The sequence below is a fragment of the Triturus cristatus genome, chromosome 3_2 (genome assembly GCF_964204655.1).
Source record: "Triturus cristatus chromosome 3_2, aTriCri1.1, whole genome shotgun sequence".
NCBI classification, from domain to species: Eukaryota; Metazoa; Chordata; class Amphibia; order Caudata; family Salamandridae; genus Triturus; species Triturus cristatus.
Window position 1 is genome coordinate 1,128,185,696 of NC_140584.1, and position 24,111 is coordinate 1,128,209,806.

At 43.5% G+C, this 24,111-nt stretch overlaps 1 protein-coding gene across 1 annotated transcript in view; it reads right to left on the reverse strand.

Annotated features, from left to right (window-relative positions):
* Window positions 1-24,111, reverse strand: part of RAP1GAP2 (RAP1 GTPase activating protein 2) — a 964,048-nt gene that overhangs the window by 600,094 nt on the left and 339,843 nt on the right. The gene's annotated exons all lie outside the window — the stretch shown is intronic.

Below are 24,111 nucleotides of genomic sequence, written 5' to 3' on the forward strand. Positions count from 1 at the left end.
CTCGTCCAAGCACATCGCACGTTCCCAGGTACAGTGAACTCTCTATCGGACTCGGGGTCCGCAACGTTCTGATTTCCCCGTATCACTGTACCCTGGGTGCCCTGCGCATCATCGTGACTGGACCGACTCAACCGAGCCCTGTGAAGCGCTCGTGATCGAATAAGTTACCAAAGACAAGAACAGTGCCTAATTATCATCTTGTGGCTTCCATTTCGTAACCGTTATTGATGGTCTTGTACATGCCTGCGTAACAAAGAATCTTTTATATAAAGCATCCGTATTTTTGATACAACTTACGCCTGGTGTCCGTTTGTGGGGGATCATTGTGGTTTACTGTGTGTGATCGTAAATGCTTAACTGACTAGCGCCCTGAAGTTTAGCCCTGACTGCTCGCGCCACACTACCTATAGGGTGAGCAGGGGTTGTTCTGAAGGGGTAATTCCCTCGCCCTGAATAGAAGAAGGGACCGCTGCTTGTCACAAGTACCTACCTGTGCCAACCAGAGGTTCCCCATTCTAACAACTACCCTGTGGTGAATTCTGATGTTGTCTTAACCTTTGATAAAGGGGAGATAGAAAGGGTCCTGGATGGGGTCCCTGCACGGTGGGCACACGGCCCGGATTGTATCCCGGCAGATATCTATAAAAAAGATTAAAAAAACTGGATTGAATATATTGTTATCATCATAAATGCCATTGCTAGAGGTGCGCCAATTCCAGAAACTTGGCGTGGGGCCAAAATCATTCCCATATACAAAAAGGGTGACCGTGCTAGACCAGGGAACTATAGGCCGATAAGCCTAATTGATACCCTACAGAAAATAGTTGCCAGACTTGTGCTAGGTAGAGTAAATGAATGGATATTAGATCAGAATGTATTATCTACCTACCAAGCGGGTTTTTGACCCCATGTCACTACCATCAACCAAGTTTTTAGATTTATGATGACATATTGGAGTACAGTCATCCTAGCAGGGGGAACCTTATATGCAGCATTTGTTGATTTAAAATCAGCGTTTGACTTAGTCCCCCGCCACAAGCTATGGGATACACTTAAGAAAGCCGGGATGCCCTCAGAAATTTTTTAAGTTTTATCATTAAATTGCATGAGGCTAATTATGCACAGGTAAAGTGGGGACAGCAGGGCGAATAAACTGACCGCTTCCCAGTTAACAAGGGAGTGCGGCAAGGGTGTGTCTTTGCTCCTACCCTATTCTCCTTGTTTATAAACAAGGTTATTACGTATTATACTAACTTTCCAACTGATGCTCCAACTCTTGCCGGCTCAAGGGTTCCGCTTCTAATGTTTGCAGACGACACTTTAATTTTGTGTAAAACTCAATGTGGTCTGCAACGAGCCCTTGACAGATTTACAGAGTTTTGCAACGGCCATGATCTTGTAGTTAACGTTGACAAAACCAAGTTCATGGTGCTGCATAAATATAAACTTATTAAAAGGACAGTTGAAATGTACCAAGCACCTTTGGAACAAACTAGTACTTTCACCTACTTAGGAGTGACTATGGGTAGGAAGATGAATTGGACTCCCCAGCTAGATGTTCTAGTCCATAGGCACAATCAGTTAGCAGGTGCCCTACTTAAAGAACATCGACTCTCAAACACTAAACCGGTGGGGCCCGCTTTATCGATTTATAACGGGAAAATCAGAGCTTCTATAATATATGGTGCAGAACTTTGGGGATTTGAAAATATATCACCCCTAGTTCTTGCACAAAATACGTTTCTGAGAACATTGACTGCCCTTCCCCAATCAACTCCCATCAAGCCACTGTTGTCTGATCTGGGATGTTCCTCCTTTGATGAAGTTGCAGGATTTAGACCCCTAGCATACTGGAGGAGGCTTTGGACTACACCTGAACTGTCGTCTTATGCCAATGCACTAATGCATATCAGGAACGCCGATCTGTCCTCTAATATTAAATGGCTCCAGAAACTCAAGGGCAATTTGTTCGATATGGGGCTTCGCCACTTGTGGGAAGATCCTATAGGGAACTTATTTCCCAATAAAATTTTGTACAAAGAACTCTACTGGGCTATGATTACTAAAAAGACACTGTTGGGGGTGAGCAGTAGTTCGCTCACAGGTATTGTTTTGGAACATAAGCCTGTAATGGAGGTAGAAGCGTACTGGAATCTGATTACAAAACCTGGTGATAGGAAACTATATCACCAATTCAGAGTGGGCACTCTTCCTATAAGATCACTCACTGCAAAGTGGAGTAAGGTTTATGATACCAATTGCCCCTCGAGTCCATTCCAGGTTGAGTCGGTAACCCACATACTGTTTGTGTGCCCGGGCTATGATGGCCCCCGTCGAAGGTGGCTTAAGCCACTGTGTTCCAATCTAGGTACCAGATCGTGTATGACAGCTCTGCGTATCCTGGTAACAAATACAAGTCCAGATATTGTGATCGCGATGGCGAAATTTCTTAGCTGGCTTTGGACACTGAGAAGGAAAAATCTGGAGGCCGGTGTGGCATCTGTACAAGCTATCTGATTACGTTATTGGCATGAAGGAATCCACTGGTTAAAAAGTATGGGAATTAGTTCTATGGATGTACTTGCATCTTTAAACTAGTCATTAATGTCAGGAATTCGATATAGTTGTTATTAAATTCTTATTTTTAAGGAATCTAAGTTTTTAGGGTGCCATAGTTTTTATTATATTTTATGACACTTTTATGTTTGTGCTGTGTCTTTTATGGTTGTAAATTATTGAATAAAGACGATTGATTGATTGATTGATTGATTGATTGATTGATTGATTGAGTGGGGTGGGTGTTGTACTCTTCTTCCAATCCCTTCTAATACAGGGGCAGCTCCTCCACTAGGGCGGAGTAGCGCTGCTCCACTGCTTTCTCGCACTGTGTGAGAAAGCCAAAACATAAAATGGTACTAACTTTTGGTTATTACCATTCTATGTTTCTTTCAGCATTGTGGGCAGGTGGGTGGGCAGAGCTGCCTGGGCAGGGCAGAAGTGGTTTGCCCACTCCTGAGAACGCATGACTGGGTTGGTGGCCCTATCGGGCCACTCAAACCAGTCATGCGCACTCTGCACTTCTCCACGCAGGCTGCATTGCAACCTACATGGAGAACATGCAATCCCCTACAGCCATTGGCTGGGCGGCATCCCGACCAATCACAATGCTCCACTGGAGCGTTGTGTTTGGCTTGGGGTGAGGGAGGCTGTTTGCTTCCTGTTCCTGTTCCCAGAGGTCGGAAACAGGAGCAGACTGAACAGTGAAGGCGCGGGACCTGGGCTGGCAAAAAAGGTAGTTGTTTTGTTAAAAATCATTGAACCCCCCACACCACTTGCGACGCCCCCACTTCATTGACCCCCTGTAACCCTGCGCCCGCCCCGCCCCCTCTGTGAGCTATGCTGGCCGTGACTGTTCTCGTATATTGTGAGATTTTAAAGTATGCAGAGCATTTTGTGACTACTTGCAAATACTTTTTATATCATTAATGGATGGTGCAATTTAAACCAGGATGGACCAGTGGTAATTTTTCTATCTAGGATTTTCTGGGATCGCTATAGTAGTAAATGAAACATTTTATAGCACATTGGATGATTAACCTTGGACAAAATTTGATGGGATTTTAAGACAGTTTCAAACGTGACAATATGCAACAGTAGGAACTAGACGAGCTCTATAGCATTTCTAAAGACGTGACACATAGATGTGTGCACCCAATAACCGTATACGAACAGCACGCCCAAGCACACAACTACAGACCTACTGGCACACACAGAAGCATGTGCCCCTTATATTTAAAGTCAGAGTGCCAGGAGGAGGAGGAAGGCCCTGGTGGGGTAGACTGTGGCAGGACATGTAGACATGGAGGGCATGGACCAGCTAGGAACAATATGGAAGGCTTGTGTCCTGGCTGTGGGAGGAGGCTCCCACTCTAGCTCCACTCACTTGGGTTTGTGGAATCAGCCAGGCTACTCCCTAGGCATACTCCCACCCCTTGATACCCTTACACTGAGTAGCAGCTTCACCGATTGGGTCCAGACTCACAAACGTATCCATGAATGTCCTAAGGATGGGCACTCTAAGTATCTACGTGATCTTTGGTGGGCGCACATGATCAACCATATTGGAGACCTCCATTACTGCATCCTGATAGAGGAAGGAGGAGTCTTCTCTTAGTGCTTAAAATGGAAATATGCGGTCTGCCATCTCACCACGGTGGAATGGGTGCTTGAGGTTTCTACGGGAGAGGTTGGCTTGGTTTCAGGCAGCTGAATGGGGGCTTAGGAATCAGTAATGTCACCACTATATTTGTGCGTATTCTTCTCATATGTCCCATTTAACGTCCATTGATGCCAGCAACACAGGTCAGCAGGGCTGCAATACTTTTATGGGACAGTATAATGAATGTTACACTGATTGTGGATAGTACTAGACCTTCTTAGTTGCCTGAAACATAAGAGGACAGCAACAGTTTCCTGTTTGTGCACGGAGCACCTGTTTGATAGTTCGCCATGGCGCAAATAGGCAATTAGGAAATGTGCGCCCTTAACATAATACAACCTCTGGGTTCCTATTACATATGAGCGTATTTTCCCTGTTTGTGTCATGGTGCACCTTAAAACAGGTCCCACTGGAGCAAACAAGGAAAGTGCGATCTATTATGGCAAATGTGCTGCCCTCGGGACAGCCGCAAACTCTGGCTCCCCTGGAGCCAGCGCGTTCAAGTGAAATACGGAGCGGCTGCTTCAAAGATTTCACGTGGCTTCTACCTGCCACCCTCGCTCTATTCTCATTCAGAAAGAGGATAAAAGAAAGCCTTACTATTTTACATAAAATAAAGAGACAAGCAGGTACCCATTTAGAGGCTGATTTGCAAAGTGAAACCAGAAAACCTGGATTAATCACGTCATCCCCACGTCTTAACCAAATTGTGAGATTTTAGGCAAATATTGTATATTACCTTCCTCTTTATTATAGCACATGAAAGGCAACATTTTCAAATATCTGTTCATGTTTGAAAACGATCACTTTTTGGTGTAATGCTACAATGTGACATTTCAGAAGGAAGGTTTAGCTTTGGCAGAGGGGTTATTTTGCCAGGTCGAAATGGCAATTTAAAACTGCACACAGGCAGGGCCGGACTGGGGGTAGCAGGCACCGGTCATTTCCCCGGTGGGCCGCTAGGGTGGCAGCCGGTTTTGGGCCCCCTGGGGGCCGTTTTTGTTACCTGGGACCTTCAATATCGGCCCCCTGTAAAAGAATCGGCCAAAACCAGCTGTAACAAACAGCTCGGCCACCCCCCCTTCTGGGGGTCGGCTGAGCAGTTTGTCAGGGCTGGTTTTGGTTCCCAGGTCGGCCCTGCACACAGGCTGCAGTCTGACTCCTGAGACTTAAAGAGCTACTTAAGTGTGTGGCACGATCAGTGCAGCAGGCCCACTAGTAGCATTTAATTAACAGGCCGCAATACCACTTTACTAGGGACTTACAAGTAAGTTAAGTGTGCCAATTAGGTATAAGCCAATTTCATCATGTTTAAACAAGAGAGCACACGCATTTTAGCACTGGTTAGCAGTGGTAAAGTGCACAGCATTCTAAGGCCAAAAAAAGATGAATTCAGTAATACCAAGAGTAAGGTGAACTTTTCGAGGTAGACCACTCTAAGCCTGACAGGTCTAATAATTGGGGTTTCATAAATATTAAAAATACTCCTTGAATGAACTATGTAGCCATTTCCTGTCATATGTTACAGATGAAAGCTAGTAATTTGCACTGTGACATTTTCCAGAATTCAGCTGCAGCCCTGCCAATGATAATAGCTTTTGTGGGCTAGTTACTTGAAGAACATGCCAATTTTAATTTCACACATGTTCTTCTTTTAAATGTCAGACACCCTACCTTGTGGGCAGCAAAGTGTACTTAGGAGTGGCTTATTAGTATTTAAAAGCAGAGTTTCCCGTCTGTCAAAAAGGGTTATTGACAGGTTTGACAGCAGGTTGATGGGCTGCTGCAGTGAGACTATACATGGTAGGACAGAAGCAGTGTTTTTCAGGCCGACTCTGTGAGTGGCACAATAAGTGCTGCAGTCTAAAAGTGGCATTAAACTTCCAGGTCCTGGCTACATTTTCTTCTCCTTATACGAAGGACATATAAGCAAGTTAAATAAGTCAATTCAAGTTCAAAATCCAGCAAAAATAGCGTCCAGAAAAAGGCGGTAAATCTGGGGTGACCGTGCAGAAAGGTCAGATTTACCTTATATAGGTTGCCTTCACCTGTCCCCTGACTTGAGAGCCCATGACTCACATGCTACCTACGTTTGTTTGTTTTGTACTACTACTGTTTTTTTCAAAGGCTCCTGTCCTATCTGGTATACACACTGCCTATGCCCTGCCTAATTTATTTTATGACTTACCAGTTTTTGCCTCATCTTGATTGTGTTTTTGTGCAATGGCTTGTGTTATGCCTTCTTCTCACATGGTTCATGCATTTGGATGTTTCTGATAGTTTGTACCCAGCTAGACTTGTCTGGGGCTCCTGCGATATGGTATGCTCTTAGCTCTTGTTCTTTTGCTTTGTCCACAACCTTCCCTTCATGGATTTATCCCTGGTACTCAGTTGCGTGTGTCCTGCCTGGTTTAGACCCTGGCTCTTAGTGAGGCTACCTGACTTGCCTACAGCATTGCACCTTATTTTGGGTGCCCAAAGCGTGAGCCATCACTGGTGAGGCTTGTCTACCATTGTAACGTACCTGGTTTGCCCACAACTTATTCCATAGGTGTCTTCCTGTAGCTTGTACCGGTCTCGATTGTCTCTTGAAAATCCCCTGTCTGATTTCTTTATGTTCTTCCTGGTGTTCCTAACTCGCACTGTGTCTGGTTTGTCCATGGATAATTCTCTGACTGTATACATGCAAAAGGGTTCAGCACTATTTAGAAAGAGTCCGTTGTGTTTAAAGGAATGTCCAAGACGTCACATTGATTTTCAAACGAATTCTTTTCTTTATTTGATCTTTTCACAGGCATAGAATATCACAGCCTTGATAGCATAAGAAAGCCATAGCCGACGCGTTTCGTCTCCTGCAAGGAGACTTCTTCAGGGCTATAGAAAAACACATACAAAGTATATTTTAATACCCTAAGAACCAACATATATATGTACATCAAAATACACAAACATTCTGCAAAATCGAATTTATACAAACAGTTTTTCTAGCTGTACAGCATGTTTAATAATAAAATGTCAATAAAATGTTCACACTAAAAGAAGAAGGGCCTATATAACAAGACAAAACAATATATAATGGCATATAGTTGCCATTATATAGAGTTTAAGTACCTATCATTCTAAAGTTGAATTACCATATGTATAGATAATGCAATGTAGCAAATGAGCTCATAATATAGACATATTATCTCATTGATCATTCATGTCAAGATTGATGTCGATTTATAAACATGTGGGCCAGGCTACATGATTCATAATACCAAAATTATATAGAGAAACTATTTTATATGAAAAAGAAAACTGAGCTTATCGACCAACATAATGAGAAATAAGATTCAAGGAATACCGTTCCCGTCAATTTTTGCCTGATTAGTAGCTCATGTGATAAACAGATGTCTTCAATATCCCAAACACCAAAAATTCTAAAGCAAGTAAGATGCGCAAGAACCTAGTTTTTAATAGATGCATATTAATAACTTCAATATGCAACACAAGGAAATATTGTTTGCCATATACAACTTACCAAACAAATGATCTATTTCATAGAGTTTCTTCAATTAAGGAAAACGCATTTGTATAGATAGGGGTATGTATAGACCTTCAATCAGTAATGGTCAATACCTATCGGAAAATATATAAAAGCAAATGTTTTGATATAACAGTTAAATATTCAATTATAAAAAACGTATGTTCTCGAGTGTATTTATTATACCAAATAAATTATTCTAACAGCCAAAATAATCAAAAGCTGTTACGCACAGTCCAAATTGGCACTCATGCAATCCAATACTCTAGATCAATGCCCATAAAAGTTTATGTCCAAAAAGAATAGAACATCAGATAATTCTTTACAATGACAGGAAACAACAACATATCGAATTGGAGAATGATAATTAAAATATCCTAGATCAACTCACCCAAAAAAATATATCTCTAGCTTTGTGTTCGGTGGCACTCGTAGATAAGTAAAATACTCAGACGATAACTTCTTTAAATCTCCCGCTCCATGGTATTCAATACCTGGAGAAAGATATGAGTAAAAAACAGCGAAGCAACGAATTATCAAGTAGTTAACTAATGATACTGTGGCATAGTAAAGTATATCGTTATAATTTTGAACAGGCACACAAGGCAAGATTACTAATAGCATGTGAGCTAAGAGTTCATAAACCTTGCGATAAAATAGCGTCTCAACATTGACCCGTTGCATATGAAAAAAACCCTGCATACTAAAAACTCTATTTGCGGCACAGAACGTTAAATCAAGTGGCCATCTTGTAATGACAAAACAATAACTATTATCAAGTGGATGACTATAGTGATACCATAACATGGTGAAGTGTATCATTATAATCTGAACAGACACACCAAGAAAAAGTATTAATAGCGTGTAAGCTTCAGAGTTCATAAACCTTACGATAAGATTACGTCTCAACAATAGCGCGCGGCATATAGAAAATCCCCTAGAAAATAAAAACTCTATTTACGGCACAACATGTTAAACTTACATAACCTTACCCGAACGGCATGGTAGCCCGTATCCTTGTTTCCACAGTCTCGAGTGATTAACAGGAAACAAACGTTAGAGCGTATTTAAACCTTCCCGGTTCCGTAATAAGGAACACCTGACAAATGATGGAAATAGATAACGTCCGTAAACCCAAAAAGAGCAAGTTAACGTTGCGGCCATCTTGAGACAACAAGATATATATATTTATCTCATCGATATTGTGCACATCGATAACACAAAACAGGACGCTTTAGGCAAATAAAGCTAAAGGATCTATGAATTCTGTGTAGGTTTGAAAAACTTATTTATGCGAGTAAAAAAGAAGAAGAAATATCTAAATTATAACATAATCTTATCGTAAGGTTCATGAACTCTGAAGTTTACACGCTATTAATACTTTTGCTTGGTGTGTCTGTTCAGATTATAATGATACACTTCACCATGTTATGGTATCACTATAGTCATCCACTTGATAATAGTTAATGTTTTGTCATTACAAGATGGCCGCTTGATTTAACGTTCTGTGCCGCAAATAGAGTTTTTAGTATGCAGGGGTTTTTTCATATGCAACGTGTCAATGTTGAGACGCTATTTTATCGCAAGGTTTATGAACTCTTAGCTCACATGCTATTAGTAATCTTGCCTTGTGTGCTTGTTCAAATTATAACGATATACTTTACTATGCCACGGTATCATTAGTTAACTACTTGATAATAGTTAATGTCTTGTCATCACAAGATGGCCACCTGATTCGTTGCTTCGCTGTTTTTTACTCATATCTTTCTCCAGGTATTGAATACCATGGAGCGGGAGATTTAAAGAAGTTATCGTCTGAGTATTTTACTTATCTACGAGTGCCACCGAAAACAAAGCTAGAGATATATTTTTTTGGGTGAGTTGATCTAGGATATTTTAATTTTCATTCTCCAATTCGATATGTTGTTGTTTCCTGTTATTGTAAAGAATTATCTGATGTTCTATTCTTTTTGGACATAAACTTTTATGGGCATTGATCTAGAGTATTGGATTGCATGAGTGCCAATTTGGACTGTGCGCAACAGCTTTTGATTATTTTGGCTGCTAGAATAATTTATTTGGTATAATAAATACACTCGAGAACATACGTTTTTTATAATTGAATATTTAACTGTTATATCAAAACATTTGCTTTTATATATTTTCCTATAGGTATTGACCATTACTGATTGAAGGTCTATACATACCCCTATCTATACAAAAGCGTTTTCCTTAATTGAAGAAACTCTATGAAATAGATCATTTGTTTGGTAAGTTGTATATGGCAAACAATATTTCCTTTTGTTGCATATTGAAGTTATTAATATGCATCTATTAAAAACTAGCTTCTTGCGCATCTTACTTGCTTTAGAATTTTTGGTGTTTGCGATATTGAAGACATCTGTTTATCACATGAGCTACTAATCAGGCAAAAATTGACGCGAATGGTATTCCTTGAATCTTATTTCTCATTATGTTGGTCCATAGGCTCAGTTTTCTTTTTCATATAAAATAGTTTCTCTATATAATTTTGGTATTATGAATCATGTAGCCTGGCCCACATGTTTATAAATCGACATCAATCTTGACATGAATGATCAATGAGATAATATGTCTATATTATGAGCTCATTTGCTACATTGCATTATCTATACATATGGTAATTCAACTTTAGAATGATAGGTTCTTAAACTCTATATAATGGCAACTATATGCCATTATATATTGTTTTGTCTTGTTATATAGGCCCTTCTTCTTTTAGTGTGAACATTTTATTGACATTTTATTATTAAACATGCTGTACAGCTAGAAAAACTGTTTGTATAAATTCGATTTTGCAGAATGTTTGTGTATTTTGATGTACATATATATGTTGGTTCTTTGGGTATTAAAATATACTTTGTATGTGTTTTTCTATAGCCCTGAAGAAGTCTCCTTGCAGGAGACGAAACGCGTCGGCTATGGCTTTCTTATGCTATCAAGGCTGTGATATTCTATGCCTGTGAAAAGATCAAATAAAGAAAAGAATTCGTTTGAAAATCAATGTGACGTCTTGGACATTCCTTTAAACACAACGGACTCTTTCTAAGTAGTGCTGAACCCTTTTGCATGTATGTTTTGAAAGGACTTTGTCCTGATTGAGGAGCTCAGAGGGAAGTGTTCCTCGGTTCGTTGCACTATTCTAGTTTATGTTAACGACACTATTCATTTGTCAGGTGCGGTAATATAGCCTTCACCCTCTTCGCATTTGTTCAAATAATTCCCTGACTGGTTTACCAACAGTTGATGTGCTGCAAAGTTTTTCATGTTCGGTGCCAGTCTGCTTATGATTTGTGTTTTATCTGGTTTGCCCATTGCTTATTCCCTGTTTTTTTGTCTAGCGCCCATTGGCTGGCTGGTTAGTTATCTGTGTCGGGACTGTGTCCCATGTCTTACCAGATCTGCCACTAGGTTTGTACATGGCCTAATTTGCCAGCAGCTATGTCTGGTTTGATCGCTCATGGGTTGGCGTTTGGTCCATATCCTGCTGCACTATGCCCATTTCTTACCTTGTGCCCTGACCCGTTTGCTCACATCTCATGCCCTGCTTGGCTGGCCCATTACTCATTCATGGTCTGGTTTGCCTACCACTCATCCCCAATGTGAAATGCCTACTGTTTGTGACATGCCTGGTTTTCTTACACAGTGTGCCCTGCCTGATTTATCCATAGATTGTGCTTCTGCTGGTGGGGCTGTGGCTCGCATCTGCCTGGTTGACAAGTGACTACTATCTGTCTGCTGTGCCTGGTTTTCCATGCATCAGACAATGTCTGAACTGTTAATGACCTACACCCTGACTGTCTTGCTTTCAGAAGTCCTGAGTACATTGCCCATGGCCTATGATCAGGCGGGCTTGCTCTGTCTGCTTTGCCTGCGACCAGTACCGTGTCAACACTGCCTTCGGTTCCTGTGCACCACCTATTTCAACTGCAGCTTATGCCCTGTCTGGTTGGTCCAATGATCATGTTTTGCCTGGTTGCCCCACTGTTCGTACCCTGCTTGATGTGCTTACGACATGTGCCCAGTCTGGTCTACTCATGGCTCGTGCCTTGGTTTGGCGGAGCTCGTCCTTTGGCTGGTTGCAATGACTCGTGCCATGGCTTGTTTCTCTGTGGCACGCGTCCTACAAGGGTTGCCCTTGTTGGGGGGTTCTGCTCGGGCTCATTTTCTTGGTTGCACATGGTACAGTTTTGCGGCACATGTCCTTCCTGGCTTGCTCCTGGCTCTCACACCACAGGTTTTGCTTATGCAATGAGCTCTGCGTAGCTTATCTGTGGCGTGTCAGTGGTTTGCGTTCTGCTGATTTGTTCACAGGTCATACTCTGGCAGGTTTACCTGTGGTTTGTGTCTAGACTGGATTCCTGTTGCTCGTGCCATGTCTACTCTCTTGCCCTGTCTGGTTTACCTGCTGCGTGGGGCCGACCTGCTTGTCCTATGACTTGTGGCTTGTCACTTCCACAGTTTTTGTACTGCGTGGTTTGCACATGGCTTATGTTGTGTCTAGTTTACCTATGGCTCATGTCCTACTGGCTGGCCAATGGCCTGTGTTTTGACAGCTTCACAAAGAGCTCATAACCTTTCGGGTTCTCTGCTGACTGCGTCCTGCCTGGTTTACCCACGGCTCTCTTACTGCCTGGTTTGCCAATGGCTTGTGTCGTGTCACGTTTACCTGTGGCTTATGTCCTAATATTTGGTCAGTGGCCTGTGACGTGCCTGGTACACAGGGGCTCATAACCTTGTGGGTTTACCTGCGGATTGAGCCCAGCCTGGTCTGACTGTAAGCCGTGCCTGTTCATGTTTGCTCACAGATCTCGTCCTGCCTGGCCTGCCCACGGCTCGAGTTCTATCCGTTGTAAAGGGCTGCTCTGCAGTCAGGTTTCCTTGTCGCTCTTTCCCTGCCTGACTGACCAATGGCTGTTTCCCGGTTGGGTTTGTCCTCAGCTGGGGTTCTGACTGATTGGGCTCTGGGTTTGTGCCCTTTTTAAGCCAAGAGCTCCTGCCCCGCTTGGTTTCCCTGGTGACTGAGCCCCGCCTGCTTCGCCTGCAGCTTCCACACTGCCTGCTCTGCCCGTGTCTCTAGTTCTCTAGTTCTGCAATCATCGCTTGCATTTACACGTACAGTGTGATTTTTATTGTGACTGGCAAGGCAACAGTACAAAGTTCGACCATTTGCATAGGTCAACATTTGTCTGGCAAACAAATTTATGTATTTACTATTTAATCCGGTAATATGCGGTTCCCATTAACATTTCCATTCTTTCAATAAATGAGTGACTCCGGACACCAGTGGAACACGAGTTCCCCGCAGGGGTTGCGGGGGCCTGTGTTACCCCACTGGCTCGCATGGGGCAGCCTTGCTAACATGGCTTCTTCCTGCTCCAGACCTCCTGCACTATGGGACAGCTTAGAGGAAGGGAATATATGAAGGGTGTGGCTCCTGAGCTGGAGATATCAGCTACTCAGAACTTGCCTCGATCTCATTCAGAACTGAATGGCCATCACCATCTGATACCTCAACTTGACCATGGCAGGGATCCGGCTGTGCGCGAGAATCAATGACCTGAAATTCAAGTCTGGCTGCTGAAGGACCCTGGCTGGCTTCAAGGTCCTATGCAGGGCCTGCTGACATGCAGCACGTGCACCTGTAACTCAGAAGCTCTTTCAGATGCTACCAGGGCACCGTCCTTTCCACTTGCACTAAACACATTTGAATAATCCTCGAATATTCCCGTTTTAGATGCTCTTGCACTGCTTCACAAAAGCATTTTAAGCGAGTGGTTTCCGTTGCTCAGTACCAGCACTTAATCATCAACACCAGCACTTTTCATGAGCAGTAGGACACAATCATTTAAGGGAGGTTAAGTGATTTGCCCAGAATCACACGATGTTGAGTCAAAGCAGAGACTCGAAACTGGTTCCCCAGCTCCGAAGTCAGCAGCTCCGGCCATTAGGCCGCATCCTCTCCCCACTTTCATGGTTAGCAGCGGGTTCTGTTTTAGGCAGCACTTACAGGAGAAACGAGCTGGTTCAAGCTGCCTTCTGATGAGAGCCCCGGCGCTTCTTTCTTTACAAATTAACCACAGCACAAAAGGTATTCAAGAGTGCACCGAGTGCTACTACGGGAGCCCTAATTCACATGCTCAGGGGGGCTTTGGTGAACTGGCCCAGGGATGGGCAGCTAGCTCCTACTAGTAAAAGTGCAGGGAGGCGCTGTACTTTCTGCGGTACTAATTGTATATAAGGATTGCTTTGATGTTGTCATGTAAGCGGTTTTGGGGCCAATTCACAAAAGACATTTAAGGGTATGTGAAAGAGCACTCAAGGAGTCCGTGCGCCTTTGTCCTGTTTTGTTTGAATTCTGCGATAAAGATGACTTTTGCTTTAAATGGCAGCCGGTTACCCCTGCTATTGTAGTGTAGATCTCAGAAGACTTCTCAAGACCTGGCTCTTCAACAGTAGCGGCTTCCCCCCTTCCCCTCCGCCTTAGCGCCTTGAGACCCTCGCGGGTAGGTAGTGCGCTTTACAAATACCATGGCTGATTGATTGATTGATTGATAGATTGCAAAGTTTGAGATGCAGTCCTTATTGCTTGTGCCTTTGAGGATTTTGTTGGACACTTTAAAGTATTTTGGTGTTATTGTAAATATTTTAAACTCCCTTTAGAAGTAGAGAATCTAACGACAGACATACCTTCCTCCATAGTGTATCTGTGTGTGTTACATATTGAATAATACCATTTTAGAAACTGTATGGTGCACAAGAAAACATACCAGGAAAACAAAGCTATCAGCTACCCCTACTGAAAGACTGAAAGCCTTCCTCCTTGACAGTGACTTCAGAACAGAGCCCAAACCTCTGTCCACTAACACTTGGATGGACTTGAGCCATGCTCCGCAGTCCTACAGACACCACGCGGACCCCACTGAAAGACGCCCTGCACGCTGCACATGCCCCTTCAAAGGCCTGGAGAAGTTCAGTCGTATCACTCCTGTGCTGAAGATGGACCCCTTCCAAGTCTGTTCCTTCTTCAAGACCCGCTGCATCTCACAGCAGAGAACCAGTAACTTCACCTCTGGAAGAAGCAAAAATCATCTCCGGCCGGGCACAAACCACTAGAGCCATCCAATGTATTCACCCAGACTCTGAACAGCATCCCAGTCAACTCTACAACTGGCCCAACCCCCAGCAACTCAGACAGAACCAGAAACCACACCCCCTCAAAGAGCATTACATGCAGTACCATTACGGATCCTCTCCCAGGAATACGCTGGGTCCTAACGCCCCTGGCTTAGCTCCCTCGCTACATGTGCGCTGTGCAGATTCCCATACAAGGAGGGTCCGCGCGGTGCTGCCTAGACTGACCTCTCCACTGTACCAGCAGACACTGCCCTTGAAGTGCCGTGACCTTTGTAAATGATGAAGTGTTAATTTTGTGTCACTTACCTCAACCTACAAACATCACATAGGGAATTAATAAACAGTAAACTTAAAGAAAAGGAATGAGCTATTGGAGTCTGTCACACTATATTAGACAACAAGAAGGCAATTCAGAAATTCACCTGAGTATGTTGGAGAAAACTCCAGAGATACTGGTTAAAACAACTGGATAAAATCCATACGTCAATCACTCCACGTGTAATTAACCATAGTTAATCTTGAAATGATTAGTGTTCCCTAAAATGATAACGCTGCGAATGCCCTGGTGTCTGATGGGCCATAGTTTAAAAGTCAGAATGAGAGCCGTGTGGGTGTCTTAGAAATGGAGTGACATGGACTCTTTTTGTGACTTACATGATGACCCAGGCAATGTTCTTTGAAATGTTTAGGTTCCAATTGGCTTCCTTTGATATCCCCAAAGATGTTCAATGGTTCAATACCTCGTCTTTCAGAAGATCCAGGCAGTGCCTAATTTGAACCGGTTGTTTCCGGTGCTCGGTACCAGCACTTACTTGTCTACAATGGCGCTTATGACAGTCTGCCACTTGGTGGCACTGTCCGTCTAGTTTAGAGATGACCACAACAACAGTTTTCATTAATTCAATGTAGATTTAAAATTACTACTACCTGCCTCCTGAGCCATTGTTATAGCCTTGAGGCCCTGGAATAGTCTGAATTGTTACACGTGTAGTGCTGTGATGGTTAGTAAATGTGTTGATTCTATTATTGGCAGCCCCGGCAGGGGCAATGTGTGGTGCAAGCTGCAGTCATCTCCTGACAAGGGCCCTGGCATTTATTTTTTCACAAATTAAGCACTGGCCCTAGGGTTGCTTAGTATGTATATGGTAGCTGTACAGAGCAAACCTAGCCAATGGCTGGCCTCCAAACAACACATGTTCACATTCAACTGATCAACACAGGAGCAAATGACGTATGGTGTGGTAAACGTGAAAATATGGCACTAAATGCCCACCTCTAATTGACCAACGTTTCACAGCCGTCCACCAGATAAGTCCAACAGAATGGGTTGAAACTAATGGAAATGTAGGCATAGGTGACCTACAAAGGTTTTACTTGGATCACAGCCAACAGGTGTTAAAAGAGACACAGTAGTGAAATTTACTTTTTCATTATACAATGCATTCTATTTGTAATTCTTTGTATTTGGGGTTTTACTCATTACTCGAAATACTTCAAGCGCAAACCTTCATTCACTGGACACCCTACAAATGGTCTGCTTTCAACCCTGACTCTCACTGCCCCACTACCAGGCCATGCTCCTCAGTAACAATGATCAGCTTTTCTGACGTGGTTGCCTTACAAAACCCTTTGCCTTCGTCCTCGCCCATTCTTCCAACCCTCCTCTACCGCTTCTTCAAGACATTCTCTGCACCCTGTTCCTCCTCTCAGCGGCAGTGCTTGCCCCACCCTCATTAAACTCCCTCCTGTACCCCGAGTGATTCAGCCTTGCCCATTCCTTCCTGCTCTGCACAGCCTTGCTCCACTGCCTCTGTTCTTTCACTCCTTTGTAACACTCCTTCGTTAAAGCCTGCCATTGCTTGTAGATAGCTCACTACTCTGGAAGTCTCAAACAACATGGAAAAGCTGCTTTTTGATGGTCCTAACCTAGAAAAACTAGTGCTGGCAAAACGAATAGGTCTTGTTTATGAATGAAAGTGCTTTTTGTGCCATTGATGGCACTCAACAGCCCTCATACTACACACTGTCAATGATCTTTACACTAATGCATTCATTCATTCATCCACTGGCTCATTATTGCATTCACCCTTTGATAAAACCACAATACAACAGACACAAACCCAAAAACATATGCAAGAAAAATGAAAAGACCAGAATCAGAAAAAAGAGAACATGCTGCCATCTAAACAAGGAGGGCATATGCTTGAAATTACGACACTAAACATAGCAGCAGGTGTCCGTCTTGCAGAAGCATTGGAAATAATCTAATGTTGTTCTAAAGTTCCAACATGGCTGCCACATTGGGAACCAACGTTTTGGCCATCTTGGAATGGTAAAACAATGAAACAATGCTCCTAATGGTCGCCTGATTAAGAGGAAGTGGCCACATGGAATGCAGTGCACTGCAGATAAAATGAGCGCCAAGTAGGTGACACTTTAGCAATGCCTGGAAAGCTGTAGTATCCTCTTAGAAAACTTTGCAAGGGCACAAGCAAAGAAATGAAAGGAAAAAGGAAAAAAAGGAAATCTAAACTGCTGGCTAACCAGCCCTGACACTGAAGCGCGCTCATTTTCAAGATGGATGAAATGAGCGGCAAGGAGATGGCTGTTTAACAATGCCTGGAAAGCTGACGTATCTTCTTAGGATACATTGCAAAGGGTACAAGCAAAGAAATGAAAGGAAAAAGGAAAACATTGAAAACTAAAATACTGGCTAACCACTGACACTGAAGCGCACTCATTTTCAAGATGGATGAAATGAGCAGCAAGTAGGTAGGTGGCTCTTTAACAATGCCTGGAAAGCTGGAAATCTTAGAAAAGATCTCTGACACTGCAGTGCACTCAGTTTCTAGCTGGATATACACAAGTGATCATAAGATGCCATCTGGAATGAACTTTTACCCCATGGAGTAGGCTGTAATGGATGAACGCAGTGTAAATGACACTCAGACAGATTAGTGGCAGAAGTGGACTGATCTAAAGGCACTCTATGTATTTGTATGTATATATATTTATGTACATGGGGGAATGTATTATTTTTGTTTTTTATTATTACAAGATCCTGGCACAAAGCCAAGAAGAGATTTTAGGAAGAATTATTGCAGTACAATTGTTCTCACTGTAGGGTTTTATAGAGGCTCCTTTGTGAGCTTAAACTTTCCCACAAGCCTACCTTCAGCCATATAATTACAAAGCATATAAAACTAGGGCTGGCGAAGCAAAATACTGCCTCTCCAACGATGGCCTAACAAGGATTCTGGCCATGCACATCGTCTATACCCAGGGTTTTACAGAGGGGGTAACCAGCATCTAAACCCTAGCCTACTACGGTGATCTGTGAGACTCCTTGTAACTAAATATCTGTTGTAGGCTTTAATACAGGGTAACAACAATATACTCTAAACTGCCTATTGACTTTAACAAATGTATTTCACAATCAATATTTAAAGCTTCCTGCCTGTATCATAACTTTTCAGTATAAACAATCAAACCTTTACATCGTTATCTTTGGGTTGTCATCATGAGCAATTTAGGCCTTTGTTTGGCTCATAAGCTTTCCTACAAGGCAACCATCAGCTATATCATAATACAATTATAAATATGTACAAATGCAATGGTCAAATAATATCAAATCCCTACTAATAGAGCATAATAATGACCACCATAGTGCACATTGTCTCTCCCCATGGTTTGTTCAGGAGGGTCACCAGCACCAAATCCCTTACCTACTGTGATTGACGTTGAGATTCCATGTAACAGAATATCTGCCTCCAGGCTTTAGCACAGTGTAACAACATTCCACCCTTCAAGCCTATTGCCTGTAACACATGCTTTTCACAATCAATAAGCAAGGCCTACTTGCTTTGCTGCAACTTTTCATAATAAACAAATCATACCTACAGAATTTGGCATAACCTTTCCCAGTGAACCAATAAGAACTCTTGCATAGGAGCACTTTTTTCTGTGGAAGCACACACCTTCTGGCGAATCAAAACATGTCTTCATGGATACCAAAATGTGGGCAGAGCAAAAGCCCCTCTGTATATATTCCTGAAAGCTCCTTCTGAGCTTGATTACATTACATCTGGTGACAGCTGCACTGCCAAGCGAGACCTAACCAGGTTATGGTTATGACTTGCAGTAGAGCAAGTTGGAGTTAAGGAGTTGCATATTTGAGGAATCCTTTCCTATTTGAGTAAACCTTCAATATGTTCCTAGCTCCATGCTAGACAGGTCTGAATATTGCCTTTGTAAGAAACATGGAACAGCTGCTAAAAGGAAACACAATCCAAGACCCTTTTAAACTCTCAGGGCCCAATTCACAGAACAAACTTAAGACAAAATCCTAAACTTAGTACCCGTTTGGTATTCACAGAATGCACTTACTACTTCTGGTATTCACAGAATGAACTTACTACTTTTGCGATTCACAGAATAAACTTACTACTTTTGCTACTCACAGAATGGATTTACGACTACTAATTTTACGTCCGCACTCGGGCCGGAAATTCCGGCCCGGAGGCGGAGCTTCCGGCCCAGAGGTGGAGATTTTGGCCATGGCTAAATCTCCGCCACTGGCCGGAATCCCCACCTCCGGGCCGGAAGCTCCGCCTCCGGCCCGGAAGCTCCGCCTCCGGGCCGGAATTTCCGGCCCGAGTGCGGACGTAAAGTTAGTAGTCGTAAATCCATTCTGTGAATAGCAAAAGTAGTAAGTTTATTCTGTGAATAGCAAAAGTAGTAAGTTCATTCTGTGAATACCAGAAGTAGTAAGTGCATTCTGTGAATACCAAAATGGTACTAAGTTTAGGATTTTGTCTTAAGTTTGTTCTGTGAATCGGGCCCTCATTATTTGTAACATGTGGCATAAAAGAATCCCCTTAATACGTGGCTACACATTCAGCTGTTAGCCACACTCTGTGTGCCCTAGGATTGACTTTTTCTAGCTTTCTCATTGTCCATTGGGAAGCTGTAGACCCTCAAGGGGTTTTATTATGATTTCCGACCTTGACCCAATATGTCTTGCCTGTTCCTGCACCTCATCAGTGTAGCAGGTGGGACTTTAACAGCCAATGGCTGGGACTAGAAGTATTCAGCAGCGCCATGAAGCCTGAAATCCACAACTATATTCAAAGCAACGATGGCAGAGCTGTGTCTTGAAAATACCACCATCGGACAGCTGAGTGCGATTTCCAAACAACACAGGAAAATAAAGAGCCCGACCTTCAAAAACAACAAGCACTGGTATGTCCAGGGGACATGTGTGCTTGGAAGAACTCACCTCAACCTACCATCAATGTATTGATGGCCCCTGGATTTCTCTCATGTGTAGCAGCTGAGCAGGTAAGGGTTTCAATATTCTCGCCCGATTCTGGCGATGCTATTCCCGATGCAACAGCTAAATAGAAAGCAGAGGAAATACAAATCTGCTGCAGTTTCACACAGCATAGGAAATTCTCCAAACAAAACTGATGTAGTTGTGTTGAAAATTATTACACATCACTTGAAGGATTTTAGTCCATAAGTCCTAAGAGTACATCAATTCACAGACCTCAACAAACCTATTTTCTTAAAAGAGCTGAAGGTAGAGGGCTATAATTCGCCTGATAATAAAGTGGGTGGGTTCTAGATAATTTTCCTTACAGAAGTTTGATTGTTAATATGTGGGAACGCCCAAATTAGGTTTTAAATTTCTAATCCGGATTTTTTTTGGGGGGTTGGGGGTTTTGGGTGAATACTAGTGCACTGCTGTGGTAGATGAATAGCCTGAATTGTCTGCTGTGACCACTACGAGAAAGTACCCCCTCTGCGTTTCCTGGACCTCCTGAGCAGCAATTTCATCCTTGAGGGGAAGTTGAGTGGAGGAACCGGCGGCAAGACGCAGCACACTAAGGTCCATGGAGCGGGGCCAAGGAAACCAAAATGGACGGACTAAGAGAGGCTTACTACGGAGCACTGAGCTTCCTTTGGGGAAAGCTCCCTGTAAGGACAGAGCTACAGCAAAACCAGAAAGAGGCCCCTGTGATTGCCAGGAGGAACTAGGGGCCCTCCAAAATCAAGTAGACGGCCCCCCAGTGAGACGCCAGTGACCCAGTCAGGAGCTAAAGAGCATACTTCTGCAGAACCAAAGTAATAAGAAGAGGTCAGGGGACCAGTTGGGCCCCCACATTTTGTGAGGAAACCATGCATGGACTGACTCCCCCGGTTAGTCACTGGGTCAATAGTGAGCCGGACAAGTACAGCCATCGGGAAGCAGGTGAGGTCCAAAATATGGTATCGACCAGCGTCAAAGCTCTGCACGAATAGACAGTGATCACAGGCATTTGCAGAGATCTTGACTGTTGGCTCCTGTGAGGTAGCCGCACGATAAACACACACGGACAGGGAGGTGTCTACCATTGCCAAGGGTCTACTGACCACTGGCTGATTTAGCAGCGTGCTTGCTGACAGTCGCCCCAGGTCTTACAGACTGGTGGTGGTGGAGACGGGTCAGGATTTGTAAGAGCAGACCGTCAACAAGGCGGGCACTAGACCAAAAAGAGACAGCAATATAAAGGACCGCCTCCGACAGGGCCCCCAAAGGGTTGAAGGCCAAATACGACTCAACCATGACGCAGACGTGGCACCTGAAATGTCTGATTTGAGACACACCCATTAAGATACTGTAGCTAACAGCTTTAAGATGCAGTGATTTCAGGAAATCAGATCAGAGCTATGGTCAATCCAAACAGAAGTGGAATGGGGCCTAAAGTCAGGAAAGACGTTGACAAGGTGGGGAACCGAGTTAATACCTTTAATATAAAAATATGTAATACATTTCAGGCAACTGTGTGATATGGTGATATACTGCCATCCAGGGGTTCTAGTGACATTTACAAAGCACATGGCTGAAGACCGAGTGGGCTATAAATGTCACCTGATCCCTGAGATGGTAATACAAGATCATATTACACATGGTACTCATTATGTATTTCTTATATTTCATGGTTTATTTATTGATTTCAGGACTCTGTAGAAAGATTTAGAGCGCCATCTGTTCAGAATTAATTGTTTATCTGAGATTGCAAATAGGATTGTCCATGTTTTGAGAAATGTATATTTTTGTTGTTATTAATTTGCTAATATTTAAAATGTCTTTTATTCAACCGTATGTATTATTCTGGATCACATTTTAAATGCATAACACAGTAGAAGGAAATCAAAACCATGCGTTCTAAAAGGTGCTTTTCTTTTGCAGTTCACTGACACAACAGAGCGGGTTTAACAAGATATATAGAAAGAAAGAACAGACTGTGCAATGAGTGAGTTGGTAACGTTTTGCCGACAGGGTTCTGTGCTTACACTGTCTATTTTCTAGGCCTGGCCGGAGTTCCGCAAAGTGACCAAAAAACTCTGCTGCACTATGGGGAGTTCCAAAAGCAGCAGCATGCATTAGGTTATGCTGTTCATGCAGTTTTTTTAGTACCGGGAGTTTGTCCCGCTCTGGATATCAGAGCTAACTGCACCAGTAGATGTTCTACGTGAGAGGCAGCTTCCTCAATGCAAATGGGTGGTCTCTCAACGCGAGCGTTCACGACCATCTGCGACCGCCCCTGATGTGAAATCTCGCTGGGAGGTGAACTAGCGTTGGATTTTCCTCGCTCGCCAACTTAACACAGATGAGCGGGAGCGAGGAAAAAACTCTGCTCCAAGAAAGAAACTCTGCGTGCTCAGTGGAGTGCAGAAAACTCTGCAAACTCCGCAAACAGAGCGGAGTTGACCGCTCAGGCCTACAATTTTCACACAATCTTGAGGATTCTAAGTAGAGGCTTACATCAAGGATGGGCCCGCAAGGTTGTGCTTGTCAGGTGAACTGATTCATAGTCTAAGAGCAGCACTACCATTGTGATAGAAAGAAAGAGGAAACTTTTACTTTTTCATTTGTTACCTGGTGTTTCTTTCTCAACCTCAGTCACCCAAACCTGCCTCCACCACTGGGTCAAAGGTGAAAAGTACTAATGACAAAGGTGGACGGGGGTTCCAAACCACCCAGATGGATATGAAAACGGGAAGCCACAGGGTCATTATTTGCAAGAAGGAAATGATTACGCCTATGACACTACCCCCAGCACGTCCATTACAGGCTGTACAAAGCACTGAAAGTGCAGCTGTGGAAGCAGTTTCCAGTCTCCCCAGCGGGTCTAGGAGAGGCTAGGGTGTAGGCTCAACTAGATGTTCGATGTCATTTGACAAGAATCATAATATTTTCTGAGTCGATTCACACCCTATTTGTTATTCTATCTAACTTGTTAACTCCAGCACAAGAGAGCAAGGCAACGGGTAGCATAGTCTGTATGCCTTTGCTGTACTGAAGTTCAGGGCAAGGAAAACTAAGGGGCATATTTGCAAGGGGATAGCGCCACCCGGAAGATCACTTTTACCGACGTTCCTGTGGCACAATGCCCTGCACCATATTTACAAAGTGGTGTCACATCTGCGTGGAAGGTGCGTGCAATGGGTGACTCTGCCCCAGATTTGCAGGGATCTGTAAATCTGAGGCAGCGCCAAAACCTAACCCGAGGCAATAGCAGGCGTTAGAATGGTGCCAAGAGGAGAAATACTTTTATTTGTTCTCCTTGTTAGGTCGAGGACTACCGGTCTGCCGAAGGCAGAACCGGAAGTCGGAAGATTTAATGTTTTCTAGAGTGGCTATTTAGCCCGCCTCTCTTTTAGCTTCTCCTCCATTGGCTGGCTTCCTAAACGGAGGCCAGCTATTGGAGGAGAGAGCCGTCCCTCCAAATAGGCTCCGTCTTTTTCAGATTCAGGGGCGTGTTCCTGCTGTTCTTTCCACTTTTTAGCCACGCCCCTTTAGAACAGCAGGAACACGCCCTCGAATCTGAAAAAGTTTCGAAGCTTCCATCCGCCATTTTTTAGGACTCACCAGAAGCTCCGAGGGCGTTGCAGGCGTTTGTCTCCTACAGGGGTAGACTTTCGGACGAAGTGGAACACCAGATCAGGGAAGGCTGAAATGTCAGGTAATTCCTAGCTCTTTATTGTGGGGGTGAGCGGATTGCCGGCCCTGACGCAAAGCTTGTCCCCTGATACCAAAACATGGCCTGTGACCCGGGGCAGTGAAGGGTGGTACAACGCGTGTGTAAGCAGGGCAAAGTGAAATGATGCAGCCGCCATAAACTTGGATTATTAAACTGAATCC